This window comes from Triticum urartu, chromosome 5A (genome assembly GCF_056163025.1).
Source record: "Triticum urartu cultivar PI428250 chromosome 5A, HENAU_Tu73, whole genome shotgun sequence".
Taxonomy (NCBI): Eukaryota; Viridiplantae; Streptophyta; class Magnoliopsida; order Poales; family Poaceae; genus Triticum; species Triticum urartu.
The window spans coordinates 289278083-289294078 of record NC_141877.1 but is presented as its reverse complement, the minus strand read 5'-3'; the positions used below and the strand labels follow the sequence as shown (position 1 = coordinate 289294078).

The 15996-nt window shown below is 42.4% G+C and overlaps 1 pseudogene; it reads right to left on the bottom strand.

Annotated features, from left to right (window-relative positions):
• Positions 1 to 5332: 5332 nt before the first annotated feature.
• On the bottom strand, positions 5333 to 13582 carry LOC125506912 (uncharacterized; annotated as a pseudogene).
• Positions 13583 to 15996: the final 2414 nt, after the last annotated feature.

The window sequence follows — 15996 nt, the reverse complement described above, 5'->3', positions numbered from 1 at the left end:
GAACAATGAATACCAAGATCCAGTGATTGAACATAGTAAGAAACTATGAATGTACGAACTATGTTAAAATCTGAAAGACAATTAGTGTATGCGTGGTTGTTTATTTGACTTACCCTTCATTATATGGCTAGAGAAATGATTCTGCATGGGATGTGTTTTCGAAGATATGGGTGACCTTGTTAATGGCCCACTCTCGTTGATCCTTATCACGTAATAATGTGCCATTTGCTAATTCAGGGTCTATGAAATACACACTCTCCCTTTTTCTTCTCTGCACGATCAATCCCTTGAGAGGAATAAAATACAGTTAGTTGTTTATCATTTATAGCCTTGTATGGAGAAGTTGATCTGACTTTTGTAAGTACTTACAAAATCAGGCATCTAACAAGAGTGGCATCGAGCACATTGAAGTTGAAGAAGAGATGTAAGTCCTCGAAACTCACACTGATGGAACCTGGATCGTGTCGGAAATGATCACTATTGTAGTAGACTAGCAGAACATGATGACCTGCTAATATTTGATCCATGCAATATTTATGTAACACGTGTCAACTAAAAATGCACTCATCAAAGTATTCGCGAACAAGAAATGGCCGGCCATGGATGTAATTGCGTGCTTCAAGTACGTCTACTTTATTTTTAGCAAGCATCGCATTGAATTTTGCATCGTCCATGTTGTCAGAGACAATATTACTCTCCGATTTGAACGACTTGCTGGTAATTTGGTTCTGGGAAATCAGTGCCTTAAGTAAGAGGCTATCGTTCTCATTCCTCCTCGGTCTCGGGGCCCGCCCCCTCACGGGTGCAACCTTTTTGCCCGCTTCTTTCTTGGTACTAGAAGCACTTCTGGTGCAAGGTATGGATGTTTGAAAGGCGGACTGTCGAGCAGACGGTAAAGCTACGATGGTTGCTTAGCAGACGGTTTAGCTATGCCGGTCTGCTGAGCTCGCGGTGCTGCTATGACGGACTGCTGGGCTGGTAGTGCTGCCCACGAGCAACAATAACTAACTGGAAGAAATACAACTTATATGTACTAGTTAGGAAGGTAGATAATGAACATATATACGCTCTCCGTTATTTTATAGCCAATTTGGGAACATACCGAACGAAATAAGAAGAGGGATTGCGAGGAAATATGCCCCACCCCGATAGAGAGGAGTAACTAACAGGTTTTTCTGAAACCCGGCAGGACCACAAGAGAGGCGAGGGTTACAGGATCGATATGCTCGAGGGCGGCTGGCAAGCAAACAAAGACGGCAAGGCCTCACATATCGCCAGCCCGCCTTGCATGAGAATTCATCAATTTATACACATTTATAAATTGTGTGAAAATCAGGAAGCCACTTCAAGAACCTAGGAACAGAGGGAGCGAAGGAATTGAATGGATTTGGGCTAGGATGGTTGATTGGCTCTAAATAAATAAAATTGTTTGATTTGCATGGATGGTTGCATCAATATAAATTAAGCGGGTTTGTAAGTAAGATCAGATTTCAGATTGTTGCTATGAGGAAGAGACCTTATAATTAATGAATTAATCCTTCTGAAGTCCACAAATCTTGCTTTAATAATCCATTTTTGAAGAGTTCCATGAGATAACCACAAACAACAAAGGAGGGAGTAGATTTCAACCTCGGCATGTGTATCCCTGTTGCATCGGGTGGCATCGTCCAGATTTATCCTCTCACATTGTAGTGTAATCCTGATGATATATTGAGAATGTGCTTTGCCATATCCGTTGCGTATGGTAAAGATAAGATATTCCTCTTTGAAACTATTTTGACGAATATCTCTATAATTTAGTGGGTGCGAGTTGAATCGAGACATAATAAAACATCCTTGATTATACTCGAGTACCCATGAAGCTTGTGTTATGCCTTTTTGAACAATTGACCGGGTTAAAGATTAACTTTCACAAGAGCAAATTGTTCTGCTTTGGTAGAGCCAAAGATGAACAAGAGGCTTATAGGCAATTGTTTGGGTGCGATGTGGGGGCTTTACCTTTTACGTACTTAGGTATACCAATCCACCACCGTAAGCTGACAAACAGAGAATTGAAGTGCATCGAGGACCGGTTTGAAAAGAAACTGAGTTGCTGGAAGGGCAAGCTCATGTCATACGGAGACCGATTAATTCTGATAAATTCGGTTCTCACGAGTATGCCTATGTTTCTCTTATCGTTCTTTGAAGTCCCAGTTGGAGTCAGGAAAAGACTGGACTTTTATCGATCGCGATTCTTCTGGCAAGGCGATGAACTAAAAAGAAAATACCGCCTAGCTAAATGGGATATCATCTGTAGACCGAAAGACCAAGGGGGTCTTGGTATTATAAGAATCTTGAAGTTAAAAACAGATGCCTTCTTAGTAAGTGGCTGTGGAAGTTTTCGAGTGAGACTGATGCCACATGGGCGCAAATCCTTCGTAGCAAGTACCTTCAGACCAAAACTTTGTCTCATGTGACAGTAAGGCCAACTGACTCGCCTTTCTGGAAGGGACTTATGAAAGTCAAAACATCTCTGTTTAATAGGACAAAATTTATTATTGGTAACGGTGCTGGTACACGTTTCTGGGAGGATACTTGGCTCGGAGACACACCTTTAGCCATTCAATACCCGTCTTTATATCGTATTGTTCAACGACGTGAGGTGTTCGTTGCAACGGTATTTCAATTTACCCCCCTTAATATTCAGTTCAGACGACCGCTAGCGGGCAATCGTTGGGAAGAATGGCCCCGTCTAGTACGCGGACTGATGGAGGTTCAGCTTTCTCAACAACCCGATGAATTACGCTGGAAGCTTACTAGGTATGGAGTATTCACAGTTAAATCCATGTATATTGATATTATCAATTCAAGCTTCATTCCTAGCTCCAAGCATGTCTGGGATGTCAAAGTTCCGTTAAAAATAAAAGTGTTTATATGGTTTGTCCATAAACAAGTTATTTTAACCAAGGACAACTTGAAAAAGCGTAATTGGACATGACCTACTAGGTGTAGTTTCTGTGATCGGGATGAGACGATCAAACACCTTTTGCTTGATTGCCCGCTAGCCAAAGTTTTATGGCGGACGGTCCATATTGCTTTCAATATTACTCCACCGAATTCTGTCAACACGTTATTTGGGACGTGGATTAACGGGATAGAGCCCGAATTAGCGAGACATATTTGTGTAGGAGTTTGTGCCTTGTTGTGGACTATATGGAATTGCAGAAATGATTTGGTTTTTAACAGGATATCACGTATTCATTTTTTCCAGGTTATTTTCCGAGCCACGGCATTGATCCATTCGTGGTCGCTACTCACTCCGACGGAGGCCAGGGAGCATTTGGTTACTGAATCTATCCACTGGGAGATGGTAGCTCGGGATATATTCAACCGGTTTGGATGGCGGTCATGTAATAGGATAGGCAATTAGTTTACCTATCCCTCTGTTTTGCCAGCCGGTTGTGGCGTCCTTTACTTTGCTAGTTTGTATTCTAGCGCTTTTGGCTCTGTGTGAGCTTTTTTTTCGGTTTTTGGGAGACTTCTAGACTTTCAGACTTTGTTTGGAACATATTTATTTGCTTAATATGAGGGTCGTATGCATCGCTCAGATGCAGAGGCCGGGGCATTCCCTCTTTTCGAAAAAAAAACCCATAGGGACAACAATATGACCCGAGTTGAGCCAACAATTACATCATCGCATCTAGCGATTGTTAAAATATCGCATTTCCTCTTAGGAGGAGGAAACATTTTACTTCCCTAGGTATATGAGTAGAATAGGATATGTTGTTAAAACTCCTTCAAACCTATGAGAAGAAGCGGGAATTATTTATTTTTAACATTGAGTACCGCCTTCTCAAAAAGTGGAGGCTGCTACAAGTGTCACGGAGCATTACCTACGTGACATGTGTTTCTAGTGGTAAATCCAATAACACGTGAACTCATCCCGCCGCAGATGCCAGATGCGTGGAATATAAAACGGATCCCCGGAATAGAACATATCTTCCCACAATCTTTATGCGTTTGTGTATAGGATCCGGAAGTGTTTGGTCCGTGCTGAGTGGCCAATAGTGTCCACTCACTCACTCACTCAATTATGTGATAAGCCAGTACTGTGATCTAGCTGCATGCCTGCATCCGCTATCTACTGCAGGTTGCTAGATTAATCGAGGTGTCACTGTAGGGCAGCAATAGCGGCACTCCACTGGTGCGCGCGGGCGGGCGGATGGGTGGGCTCGATTGGGTAAAGCGCACCGTGTCAGCTCCTCGCACGCCGCTGCATTTTCTAACGCAACGTACGCCTCAGCCCCGTCTTTTCCGGCAGATCAGTGTGAAACAGAGAGGTCGGCCACTCGCTCAGTCTCGCAATTGGAGTGCCCACTTTTTGCCTGCACGGCATATCAGTGTGAAACCGAACCAGCGCAGCAGCATGACATGAGCTATTCGACCATCTCCTCCTGCGTGCATAGATCGACCGGTGAGAGGTCAACCGAGTCAACTTTTTGTAGGGGTAGCCGGGTAGGGTCGTGTCGAGTCAGGAGGGGACGAGCAGGGGCCTGCCCCTCCCCCCCCCCCCCTCCCCCCAACGATCGACAATTTTAATAGAAGCGACGAGTAATTATCAATAAGATTAGATCAATATACGTACTTGGCCTTTTCTATACTCGAATCCTAGCTTCGTCACTGGTGTCGTGTCGTGTGCACACGCTGTTGGGATAGACACGTACAGTGCGCACGTCGTGACTGTGAGGGAATTTGAGTGGTAGGCGGATGTACAACCATGTGTGGATATATATGTCTGAAGCACGCCATTGGTCTATCAGAAAGCTTATTCCCATGTTCGAAGTCGTGCTAAACCGTTTGGCCTGTAGAGGAGTAGCAGCCAAACAGTTTGGCATTTCTATTGCACACTGACCAAGGAAGCTCCACTAGAAAAATATACCAGGCAAACTCTACAGGGCAGGCCCATGAGGACACATGGACCAGTTAAAGTGTTAAAGGCCCAGAGTAGGCGCTACGGTCCAGCTGGCAGTGAAAAAGAAAACAGGTCCATGGAGAGCAATTAAGAGCATCTCTAACAGCCGCGCAACGTGCAGCACGCTAAAATTATTTTCAGCGCGCTCATCGCCTGATTTAGCGCGGCGGGCAGCGCTGACTTCAACATACGCGCTAAAATTTAGCGCGCGTAGATTCAGCAGCCATGCTAAAATGTAGCGCACGCTATCGCAGGAACATTCCATACGTATTAAAAAAAATACATAAAAACGATACATAAATATTTTATATAGTTCCATAGCATAGATAGATAAAACTATGATGCAACGACATAAAAATGACTAGATAGTGCAATTACAACCTACTCCCAGTCGTCGTCATCATCATCATCATCATCATCATCATCGCTGGTCTGGTCCGAGATATCGAGGCACATGTCCTCCCAACAAGGATCATTATCCGTAAAGATCGATTGCCCACCTGCTTCAACAATATCACACTGTCATAACGCCAGGGCCTTTCGCCGATGCATGTCCAACCGATCCGCGTGGCGCTTTGCCGTCCTCTCCGCCCAGCAGGCTTGCTCGTTGGCGACGTCCTCTGGATGGCGCCGGCGCCACTCCGCCATGCCTCGCTCGTCCTCCTCGGCGATGAGGAGGCGGCGCTACCGCCGAGTGTGCTCCGCACGGTTCTGGTCCGTGATAAGACGAGGCGGAGGGGCGACGTCCTGGGCCTGCCGGCGCGTGTGGACGTTCTGGAAGTTCATCTGCGCGCGCGGCCTGTCTAGGCGCCATGCCACCGGGTTGTACGCACGGGCGGCCTCGTGCGCGGTCTCGAAGGTGTCGAGGCCGAGCCGGACGTCGCCGGACCGGATCTCGGCGTAGTACCAGCCGTTGGGGCGTTGGCGGACGCCGCAGTAGCCCGACACTCCTCGGCGGCGTGGCGGCATGGTGGCGCGTCGGTGGCGAGGCGCTGGGGTAGCAAAGAAGCAAAGGGGCCTACGAGGAAACGGGGGAGAGCGCGCGTGGCAGTGTGGATAGCCGCGTGGCGAGCGCCGCAATTTATAGGCGCGCCGGAAGCGGTCGCCAAATCTAGCGCGCGAGCTGCCGCCCCCCCCCCCCCCCCCCCGCCGCGCGCGCTAGTTTCCCGACACCGATGGAGCGCGCGAAAACGTCCCGCGCGCGCTAAAAAGCCAGTTTACCGCACGCGCGCGTCTTTTGACGCGGCTGTTGGAGATGCCCTAATCAAGAGTACTCCTTGAAGGGCCCTCGCAAGATTTATTTTTGGTGGGCTAGAAGCACCGGATAGCACACATTTGGCTTTCCGTGGAGACACAGATTTTCTTTCACGAGAGCCTCTCAAAAAAGTAAAAATAAACTTTTTTTTCCTTTCATGAGATGCGTAGATTTATTCTCGTGAAGGCACATATTTGATTCTGCAAGAGGCACAGTTATGTCTCTCGAAAAAGAAGAAACATGTTTCTATTTTTCTTTCTCGAGAGACATGAATTTACTTTTCATGGAGGAACGGATTTGCTTTTGCGAGAGGCACGACGGTGCCTCTCTGAAAAGAAAACAAAGCAGTTTTTTCTCTTCTATGAGTGGCACGGATTTACTATCCATGAAGGCATGGATTTGCTTTTGCGAGAGGCACAACTATGCCTCTTCAGAAAAAGAAAAAAAAGGTGTCCTCGGTTTCATTTTTCTTGTTTGATTTTTCATGAAAAAAAGTTCATCGAAACCTATAGACATGGGATCAAGTTTTGAAGATCTTGACGCGAGGAATTTAACGGAGAAAATGGTTCAAGATTTGGACGCACGGTTTAAAAAATAAAATGGTTTTTCTACGAAAAAAAAGATACTCATAGGTTGTGACTCCTTAATTAGTGATTTTGCTTTGCAAATTATATATCTTGCTTTTATCGAGCCTTATGGAAGACTTACCTGAAGTTTGTACAATAACGGGCTGGCCCATTTAGCGCATACTTAAACAAATAGGGTAGAGAAAAAGGGGCGTCCCTATGTCTCGCTTATAGCGGGATGAAAGGAACCCTGGAGTCAAGGCAGCGTGACATGGGCTGGCGCACCTGCGTTGGGGGGCACAACCCTCGTTTTTGGGTTTTGTTTCTTTTTCACATTTTTTTCACTTTTTATTTCCCTTTTTTTTACTTCTGTTTACACTTCCAAATATTCTAGTCATATATATCACAAAAATACAATTTAAATAACATTTTGAAAAATGTTAGTCATGTATTTGAAAATGTAAATGTGTATAAAAAATGTTGGCCATGTATTCAAAACAAGTCAATCTTGCATTTGAATTTTTTTGATAAAAAGTAGAAAGATGTTAAATATGTGTAGAAAAACTGTTGACCATGTATTACAAAATTTTAAGCTTGTACTTGAAGTTTTTTGATCAAGCATTTGAAAATATAATATTAAATGCATACAGAAAAGGTGTTGACCATGTATTCCAAAAATATTAATCTTGTATTTGAAATATATTAATTAAGCATTTGAAAAAGTTAAAAACATGTATAAAATTATTTACCATTGGTTGAAAAAAAATTAAAGTTCAATTTATAAAATGTTAAACATCTATTTCAAAAATGTTCTTGTCTTATATGAATAATGTGGAATGAAAATCAAAAGAAACATTACACATGTGTTTGAAAAAAAATGATGAAAACGAAAAAAAAACGGAGAAATCCGAGAAAAGACAAAATAAAACCAAAGTATAATTAAGAAAGAAAGAAAGAAAAACTAGTGAAGAAACAAAAATACAACCAAAGAAAAGACAGGAAAAGGAAAACAAGAAAATGAGTGCAATTAAAGAAAAATAAACAAAAAACAGAAAAAACCGGAGTCAACTGAGAGTGAAACAAAAAAAGCTGAAGAAAAAGAAACAAAAAGGAAAAACTAGTGTAAACCGACAAAAAGGTAAAAAAAACAATGAACAGAAAAAGAAAATAGAATATCCTAAGAAAGAGAGAAAACCGTAAGACAAAAAAAAGAAAAAACGAATAAGAAAACCAAAAAGAGAAAATAAACAAGTCGAACGAACGCACAGTGGGCCATCGAGCGAGCGATCGACAAAACCCCAAAATGGGGCCGACGTAGTCTATTATGAGGACAGAAAATGCTTTAGCGAGATCTTCGGGGAGAAAAGGGGGATACACAGGATTCGGTATCAGGATCGTTGGATTGAACGGTAGTGCTGGTAGCCACTCAACCATCTTCATGTACGTACTATGTTAGTAGGTTGCCTCTTAGTTGAAGAAAAAGAACGGGTCCTCCACGGGTTTTTCAGAGGGTTTCTTGTTTTTCTCTTTTTTCATTTTTTCAACGGTTGTTCTTCATCTTTTTCTTGGTTTTTTTTCTTCTTCTTTTCTTTGGTTTTCTTTGTTTCTTTTTTCATTTCCACAAGAATTTTTATTTTCTTTATTTTTTCTTCATATTCTTTGACATTGTTTGTTTCTTTTCTTCATACTGATTGATTTTATTTTGTTTTCTCTTGTTTTTTTTTGTTTTTCTATACACATTTTTGGTATATATCTAATAAATTATTCTAATATATGTTTAATAATTTTTAGATACAAGATTAACATTTATTGAATACGTGGTTAACATTTTTTCTGTACATATTTAACATTTCTTAAATGCTTGATTAACATTTTTTCTGTACACATTAAAAAAATTCAGTATACATGTTTAACTTTTTTTTCCAAATGCTTGATTAATATTTTTCAAATCCAATGATCATCTTTTTTCTATATAGATTTAACATTTTTCACATGCTTCATAAACATTTTTATACATGGTCAACATTTTTTCTCTGTGCATTTATTATTTTTAAATGCCGAATTAACATTTTTCATGCTAGCTTAGTGTTTTATAAATACATGAGCAATTTTTTCATACAGATTGTATATTTTGTTATACATTTATTTTATACTTGAAAAACATTTTCTCTATACACATTTAACAATTTTCAAATACATGATTAACATTCTTTTTAATGCTAAATTAACATTTTTTAAATATATGGTAATTTTTCATACACATTGTATGTCTTTTGTATACATTTTTGATACTTGAAAAACATTTTCTCTATACATATTTAACATATTTGCAAATACAGGATTAACATTTTTTGAAATGCTTGATTAACATTTTCTTAAATACATGACCAAGTTTTTTCGTACACATTATATATTTTTTATACATTTTTTTTATATTTGAAAAACATTTCGTCTATACATATTTGACATTTTTTACTGCTTGCTTACCTTTTTTCAAATGTTTTATGTAAGCTTTTTTGAATGTTTCCCCTCACACTATATAAATGCCTCAAGGGATGGCCCAAAAACAGGCGAAGGGCGCATGAGGCTAGCGTAGCATTCGCATGAAGCGATATATAGACGCATCCCAATGCTTAAGGTATCAAATGGCCGACAAGTGCCCACGCGCCCCATCACGTGGGCTAGCATGATCTCGGTCGAGTTCCCACTTCGCGTCGCCCACTCGCGCGACCCAACTCCTATTTGGCACCTTAGACGCGAGTTAATGTGTGATACGCAAACCGGAACACCCCCCCCCCCCCCCTCCTGCGCATCTGGCCGACCCATTTACACTTTTTCATTTTTTCTGTTAACCTGCAAAAAGGGAATGTGCCTTGTGGGAATTGAACTCTCGAACTTGCGTCCTCTTCAATCAGTATAAACGGCGATGACCAACGAGGACACCTCAACTATCGTGACTACATTCTTCCTTTTTCTTCTGTTTTGCGCGGCGTGATTTACATTGTTTGTTTTTTCTTTCTATTTCTTTTTTTTTCATTTTTCATTTGTATTCTCTTTTGTTTTTTCCCTTTTCTTTATATTTTTAATTTTTAATTTCCCCCTTTTCAAATGAATGAAATTTTTAAAAAATTGATGAACTTTTCATCAAAATACATGAACATTTCTTAAAACTCGATAATCGTTTTCAAATTTGAGAACTTTTTTCTAAAGTGTACGCACTTTTTGTCTATATCAATGAACATTTTTTCCCAAATTTTAGTGAACTTGCTCAATTTCGTGAACTATTTTCAAATTGTGTACCTTTCCAAAATTTGATTTTATGAATTCATCATTTATTATTATTTTTGCAAGGCTTCAAATTACAAAACTTTTCCAAGTGGTGTACTTTTTTTAAAAAGTCTATGAAACCTTTTCAAATTCATGAACATTTATCTCAAATCGATGAACTTATTTTCCTAGCTGATGAACTTTTTTTTCAAAATGGATGACATTTTTAAAATTTGAGAACGTTTTTTAATAAGCTATGAATTTTCAAATTCGTGAACATTTTCAAAATGGCTGTTTTTATTCAAATACGTATTCTTTTTCGAAATTCATGATTTTTTCAAATTTACGAGCTTTTCTAAAATTCGTGAACTATTTTTATTTCCCTGAAAATTTTACATTTTCTATGAGCTTTTTTTCAAATGCATCGTCATTTTCATATTTTAGAATTCACTTTATTATTTATACTTTCTTTTTAAAATAATTTATACTGGGTATATAATACTCCTGCGTCTGGAATTACTTGTTGTAGAAATAGATGTATGTAGACGTATTTTGATTTCTAGATATATCCATTACTATTCATTTTTGCGACAAGTAATTCGTGCGGGAGGGAGTATATGTTAACTAAAGGAATGGTCAAATATCTCCATTTCCTAGTTGTGATCAAGAAAATGAGGTTGACCTGGTGGTTGTTAGGTTTAGTCATCAACCCTTGCGTGTGAAGTTCGAATCCTGCTTCTCTAAAAAAAAATCTTTACGTTTGTTATGTTTGAGAGCAGGTCACATTTGTTGGGCCGACGCGCCTGAGCACCAGGTGCAACAACTGGCGTTGTAGGCGTTGCATAGGAGCTCTCTCCTCGCTCAATGACTTTCAAGTAAGCACTTCAAACGCCGAGCTGCCAAACCAGCACCCACGCACTTCCCCAGGTGGACCGCCCAACTGAGCGAGCAGCCCACTCATTAAGTTGCTCTCACCCTTTGTTCGGTCAGTCGTGACCGGTTGACCGTTGACTTTAAAAAACAAGAATCTTGAAAAAGTTCATGAATTTGAACAACAATGAAAATCTGAAGGAAAAACGCGCGCATTTTTAGAAAATTTATAAAATTGAAAAACAATTATGCATTTGAAGGAAGTTCGCAAATTTTCAAAAAAAATCAAATTTTTTTAAAAAAATTGGATCATCTAAAAAATAGATCTGAATTTTTCGACATTATGCCCCACCCAGTTGAAAAATTAGTTCGAGTGAAAAATAGATCAGAAGCTAGATAAAAACCAGTACGGTTCAACGTTTCACCGGGGATGCAACCACACTAGGGGATGGCAATAATGTGCGCTAAGGGTACTGAATAGGAATTGGTGCTCACTCGCTCCGCCTAGCTGTTCACAGGGTTTTTCCACCCGAATTTGTTGCTGTTAGTTGCTGTCGTGGGAAAAACATGTTTTTTATGAAAATTTTGAAACAAATTTGGAAATAAAAAAGTGTACGGTTTTGAATAAAATTCATATTTAAAAAAAAGAGATTTAAAATAGAAAATGAATTCGGAAAAAGTTCATAAATTTAAAGAATGCTCGCGAGTGGAAAAAAGTTGCTAAATTTGGGCTTGTTTTGATGTATTTGAAAAATGTCAAAAATTCAAAAACCAATTTTGTGAATTTAGCAAAAGCTTGCTAATTTATAAAAGTACGCTGATTTGAAAAAGGTTCATGATTTAAAAAATTGTTCACGACATTGAAAACAATTCGTGAATTTAGAATTCTTTTGCCATTTATAAAATCATGAAATTCAAAAAACGTTCATGAAAGTTGATGACCTGCAAGTGCACATGTCTGTTGTAGCACTTTCGTGATAAGTGTCGAACTCACAGGGAGCTGATAGGTAGGCAGCACAAACCCCACAAGTACGTTGTCACTTATGCAGCTATGTACGCATCCAAACTGGAGTTTGGAAATAGTCTACTCTATCGGTTGCTAGGGAAACTAGATAAAAGAGGGGTTTAACTAAACTAATAAAAAGATAAAAATAGGAAATAAAGGACAATAAGTTAGTAAGGACGGTGCTTGAGTACTAAAGCGCTCTCGAGGGTTTCGAAATCACTACCACTACTGCAAGATGCTGCTAGCGCAACACATGAATCAGAGACTCTTCAACGAAATTGTGTGTGATGCATGCATCACAAATAGTGTCATAATAAAACTGTCAGCAATAAGACAAACTATGTGCGATGTTGGAGACATCAAGCACGATTCAGATTAAAGTTATATGTGCGATACGTGGCATATAGTTGATCGATACGAACTGTTTGCGATGAGCCTAAACAATAGAAATCGACAGCCAGATCAAGGTGTGTGCAATATATGGCATATAGTTTACTCGGATGAACTGTTTGCGATTACGCAACACAACATAAACGGTCAGCCAGATCAAGGTATGTGCGATAGACGGAATACAATTCACTCTGATTAACTGTTTACGATGAGCCAAGAAACAAAAACGGTTCAACTTAACAAGATATATGTGATACACGACGAACAGGTCCGTAATCAGAAATGTGTGCGACGACCCATAATAATATAGACGATTGTTGTCAATAAGCCGTGTGTGTTGTGGGAAACGCTTGTAGTATATAATTGTCATCGATTGATGAAATCATCACCGACGGGTTCCCTAGTTTAGTCTGTGCGTGATGTGATTTGCTATGTTTATTGAACAACAACATATATTACTTATAAGGAAATGATTGCATAAGCAAATTAAACATCCAATTACATAAGTGGCTAGTACACACATGACATTTGCACACAACAAATTAAACAATTGCATACATAATTAACTAGGATAAACGATCATCTAATGATCATCCACTTCTTATTGTGACGCTTGCCGCCACTGCTCTACTGGTGGCTCGATCCCTTGTCGATTACAGAAAGGAGGCACTCCCTCATGTGAACGATTCTCTTGTGCATCTTGTAGCATGTGTACATGTTCTTGGCCGCGAACTTGAGATGACCTTCATCCAATCTCCTCACCCAGGCATCGTGCCAGGCTGCAGGGTTTTTCTTGCCATCTTCCTTCATGTTTTTGTAGGTGGGGTCGATGATGGACGAGGCGAGGTCAACAAGGGGGTCCTTCTTTATGCTGCCCTAGACCCTGTAGTGACCATGGATTTCGACAAGCTTCTGTCAGGCCAAGTCCGAAACCTCGAGCGCTTTTACATCATCGACAATGTCCACTGTAGCAAACTTGTAATTGGAACTGTTGAAAAACCTAGCGAAACACTTGCAAGGTTTTGTGGTCAGGTAGTAGTGGTAGATGAGGACGTGATGACGCACACACAACTGGGCGACGATAACCTTCTGATCTTTCCCGGAAGGACTGTTGGTCTACTGGAGGTCGATGCTGACCTCTCTGTACTTGTCATCCTCGGCGAGGACTGCTCCATGATGTTGATGGAGTCCTCCACGACGGCTGGGTCGATGGTGTACACCATCAAGAGGTCCTTACCCCTCACATGGGTGTCCACACGATGCACATCGAACTCCATTGGAGCGCCTCTAGATATTCTCTTTGTATGTGTCATCATTGGTGTGCTTGTTGTGTTGTCGGGCGCAATTGAAAGGTTGAAGAGACTAAGGTTATAATGGCCGCAGAAGTTAATGGGGAAGTCGGACGGCCTAGAATATCGGCACGCCCGGATGGTAGTTTTTGTAGCGCGTAACTCCATCGTGTTGCACGTAACTGCATCGTGGCGACGCGCGCGGCGCAATCGCATACATATGGGGCCCCCAACGTGATCGTGCGTCGGCCCCAACCGCTAGCAGAGCACGCGCGGCATGATGATATGTGGCATTTTAAATTATCCGAAATATGTAAGACAATTATTATCCGTTGCCTGTAAATTTGTCATTGTATTATTTTGTTCGTAACCTCGTAGGTACATGTATACGAGTCAAAAATAGGCTAAATTCACGTTCTCACTGAGGCAAGAACAAAACAATGCTAACGTTGAGCGGGGCCATGGGATCACAACCAAACGCCCTCTGTCCAGGTGCATTAACCACATGTTAAAAGAGTGGCTCGACTGCCATTAATGGAGAAGTTGTGAGCAAGGCGGGCGGTAGGTGGAGGTCAACGTCAGAATTGGGGCTCCGCGGACCCAAAACAAGGTTTGAACTCTGGGGCGTGCGTGAAGGGCTCCGATGGGCTATGGCTTGCTGCCCACTGCCTCACGGCCTAGCTCCGTCGTGCTTGAGCGAACGGAAGAAGAAATGAACACGATGATTTACCTAGGTTCAGGCCACCTTGCGGTGTAAGACCCTACTCCTGTTTGTGGTGGATTTCCTAGCGAGGAGGATGAGTACGAACTAGTACAAGGTTGAGTTGCCTCGCGAGGGCTCGAGGGGTGAATGGATCAAATGGGCTCTCTCCTCTCGACGGTGGAGCCTAGCCTATCCTTATACTCGCTCGGTCCTCTTCCCCCAAGGCTCTAGGCGGGAAGGGATACCACAACGGCCCATTTTGAAGAGGGACAGTAGTACACCTTATCCTGACTAAAGGTAGTCTTTGCCTGCAAAGCTTCTGATCGTGACTCGCAGGTGGGCTCGGTAATGACCCTCGTCCCGACGAGTCCGTGGTCTTGGTCTCATTGCACTGGAATGGAAACTTTTGGAGGATTCCCTGGGAACCCGCGTACATCCTTGCCTCCTTAGCACCAAAGAGGAAAGTGTCCTTGCCTGCACCCGTTGGCGCCCTCATGGCTCCGCTCGTCATGGCTCACGTCACCATGTGCCTCGTGAGGTTGGGTGGCGAGTATAGAAGTATCCGCCCCTCGGGGGGGGGGGGGGGGGGGGCTCGTGAGGCGGCCTCGGGAGACCACCCTACGGGAGGCCCTCAATAGGCCTTGTTGCAGTTTGCCTCACGAGGCGGAGGCCCTCTCGAGGTTCTTGCTCACGAAGTCCTGGCGCTGGGCCATACCGGGCCTTTAACGATGCCACGCGATGGGCCGCGGACAGATGGGCTTGGGTACCCCCGCTCCTAGAGCCCCGACATTAGCCCCTGAGCCCACGATGTGCATGGCCTTGCTCGGAGGCGGAGTCGAGGATAAGGGGCAAAGCGGCATGGGGCCCAACCGCCTATGGGCCAGGCTTGGCGCGTGGCGCACGACGGGGAGTGGGATGCCCCCACTGTCGGTGTCAAAACCGATCGATCTCTGCTAGGGGGTCCCGAACTATGCGTCTGAGGATCAAAGATAACGGGGGACAAAGGGAACACAATGTTTACCCAGGTTCGGGCCCTCTTAATGGAGGTAAAACCCTACTTCCTGCTTGATTGTCTTTCATGAGTATAGGGGTTACAAGATTCGATCTACCTCGAGATCGTAGTGGCTAAACCCTAGCTGTCTAGCCTATGTCAATTCTGATAGCCTCTACGGACTAAACCCTCCGGTTTATATAGACACCGGAGGGGCCTAGGGTTGTACAGAGTCGGCTTGCAGAAGAAGGAAATTATACATCTGGACGCCAATCTTGTCATCCATGCATAGGAGAGTCCTATCCATACATGGGGAAAGGTCTTCTACCTTGTATCTTCATGGCCCATCAGTCCGACCATATCACACAGCCCGGACACCCGAGGACCCCTTAATCCAGGACTCCCTTGGTAGCCCCTGAACCAGTCTTGAATGACGATATGTTCGGCACGCAGATTGTCTTCGACATTGTAAGGTGGGTTCCTCCTCCCGAATACTTCAAAGCAATCTTCTGAATAAAAGAACTGTATCGGGCTCTGCATGACAGTCACAACCCTCAACCATGAAGGCAAAATATTTAATCAAAATAATGTCTGTCAACTGACAACTTTTTTGGCGAAACGCCATGTCTGGCCTCTTTAACATTTCGAACTGTTTTTTGACTCCCGCTTCGCGTTTCGAGGCGCGGCCTCTATTGACACATCTTGACA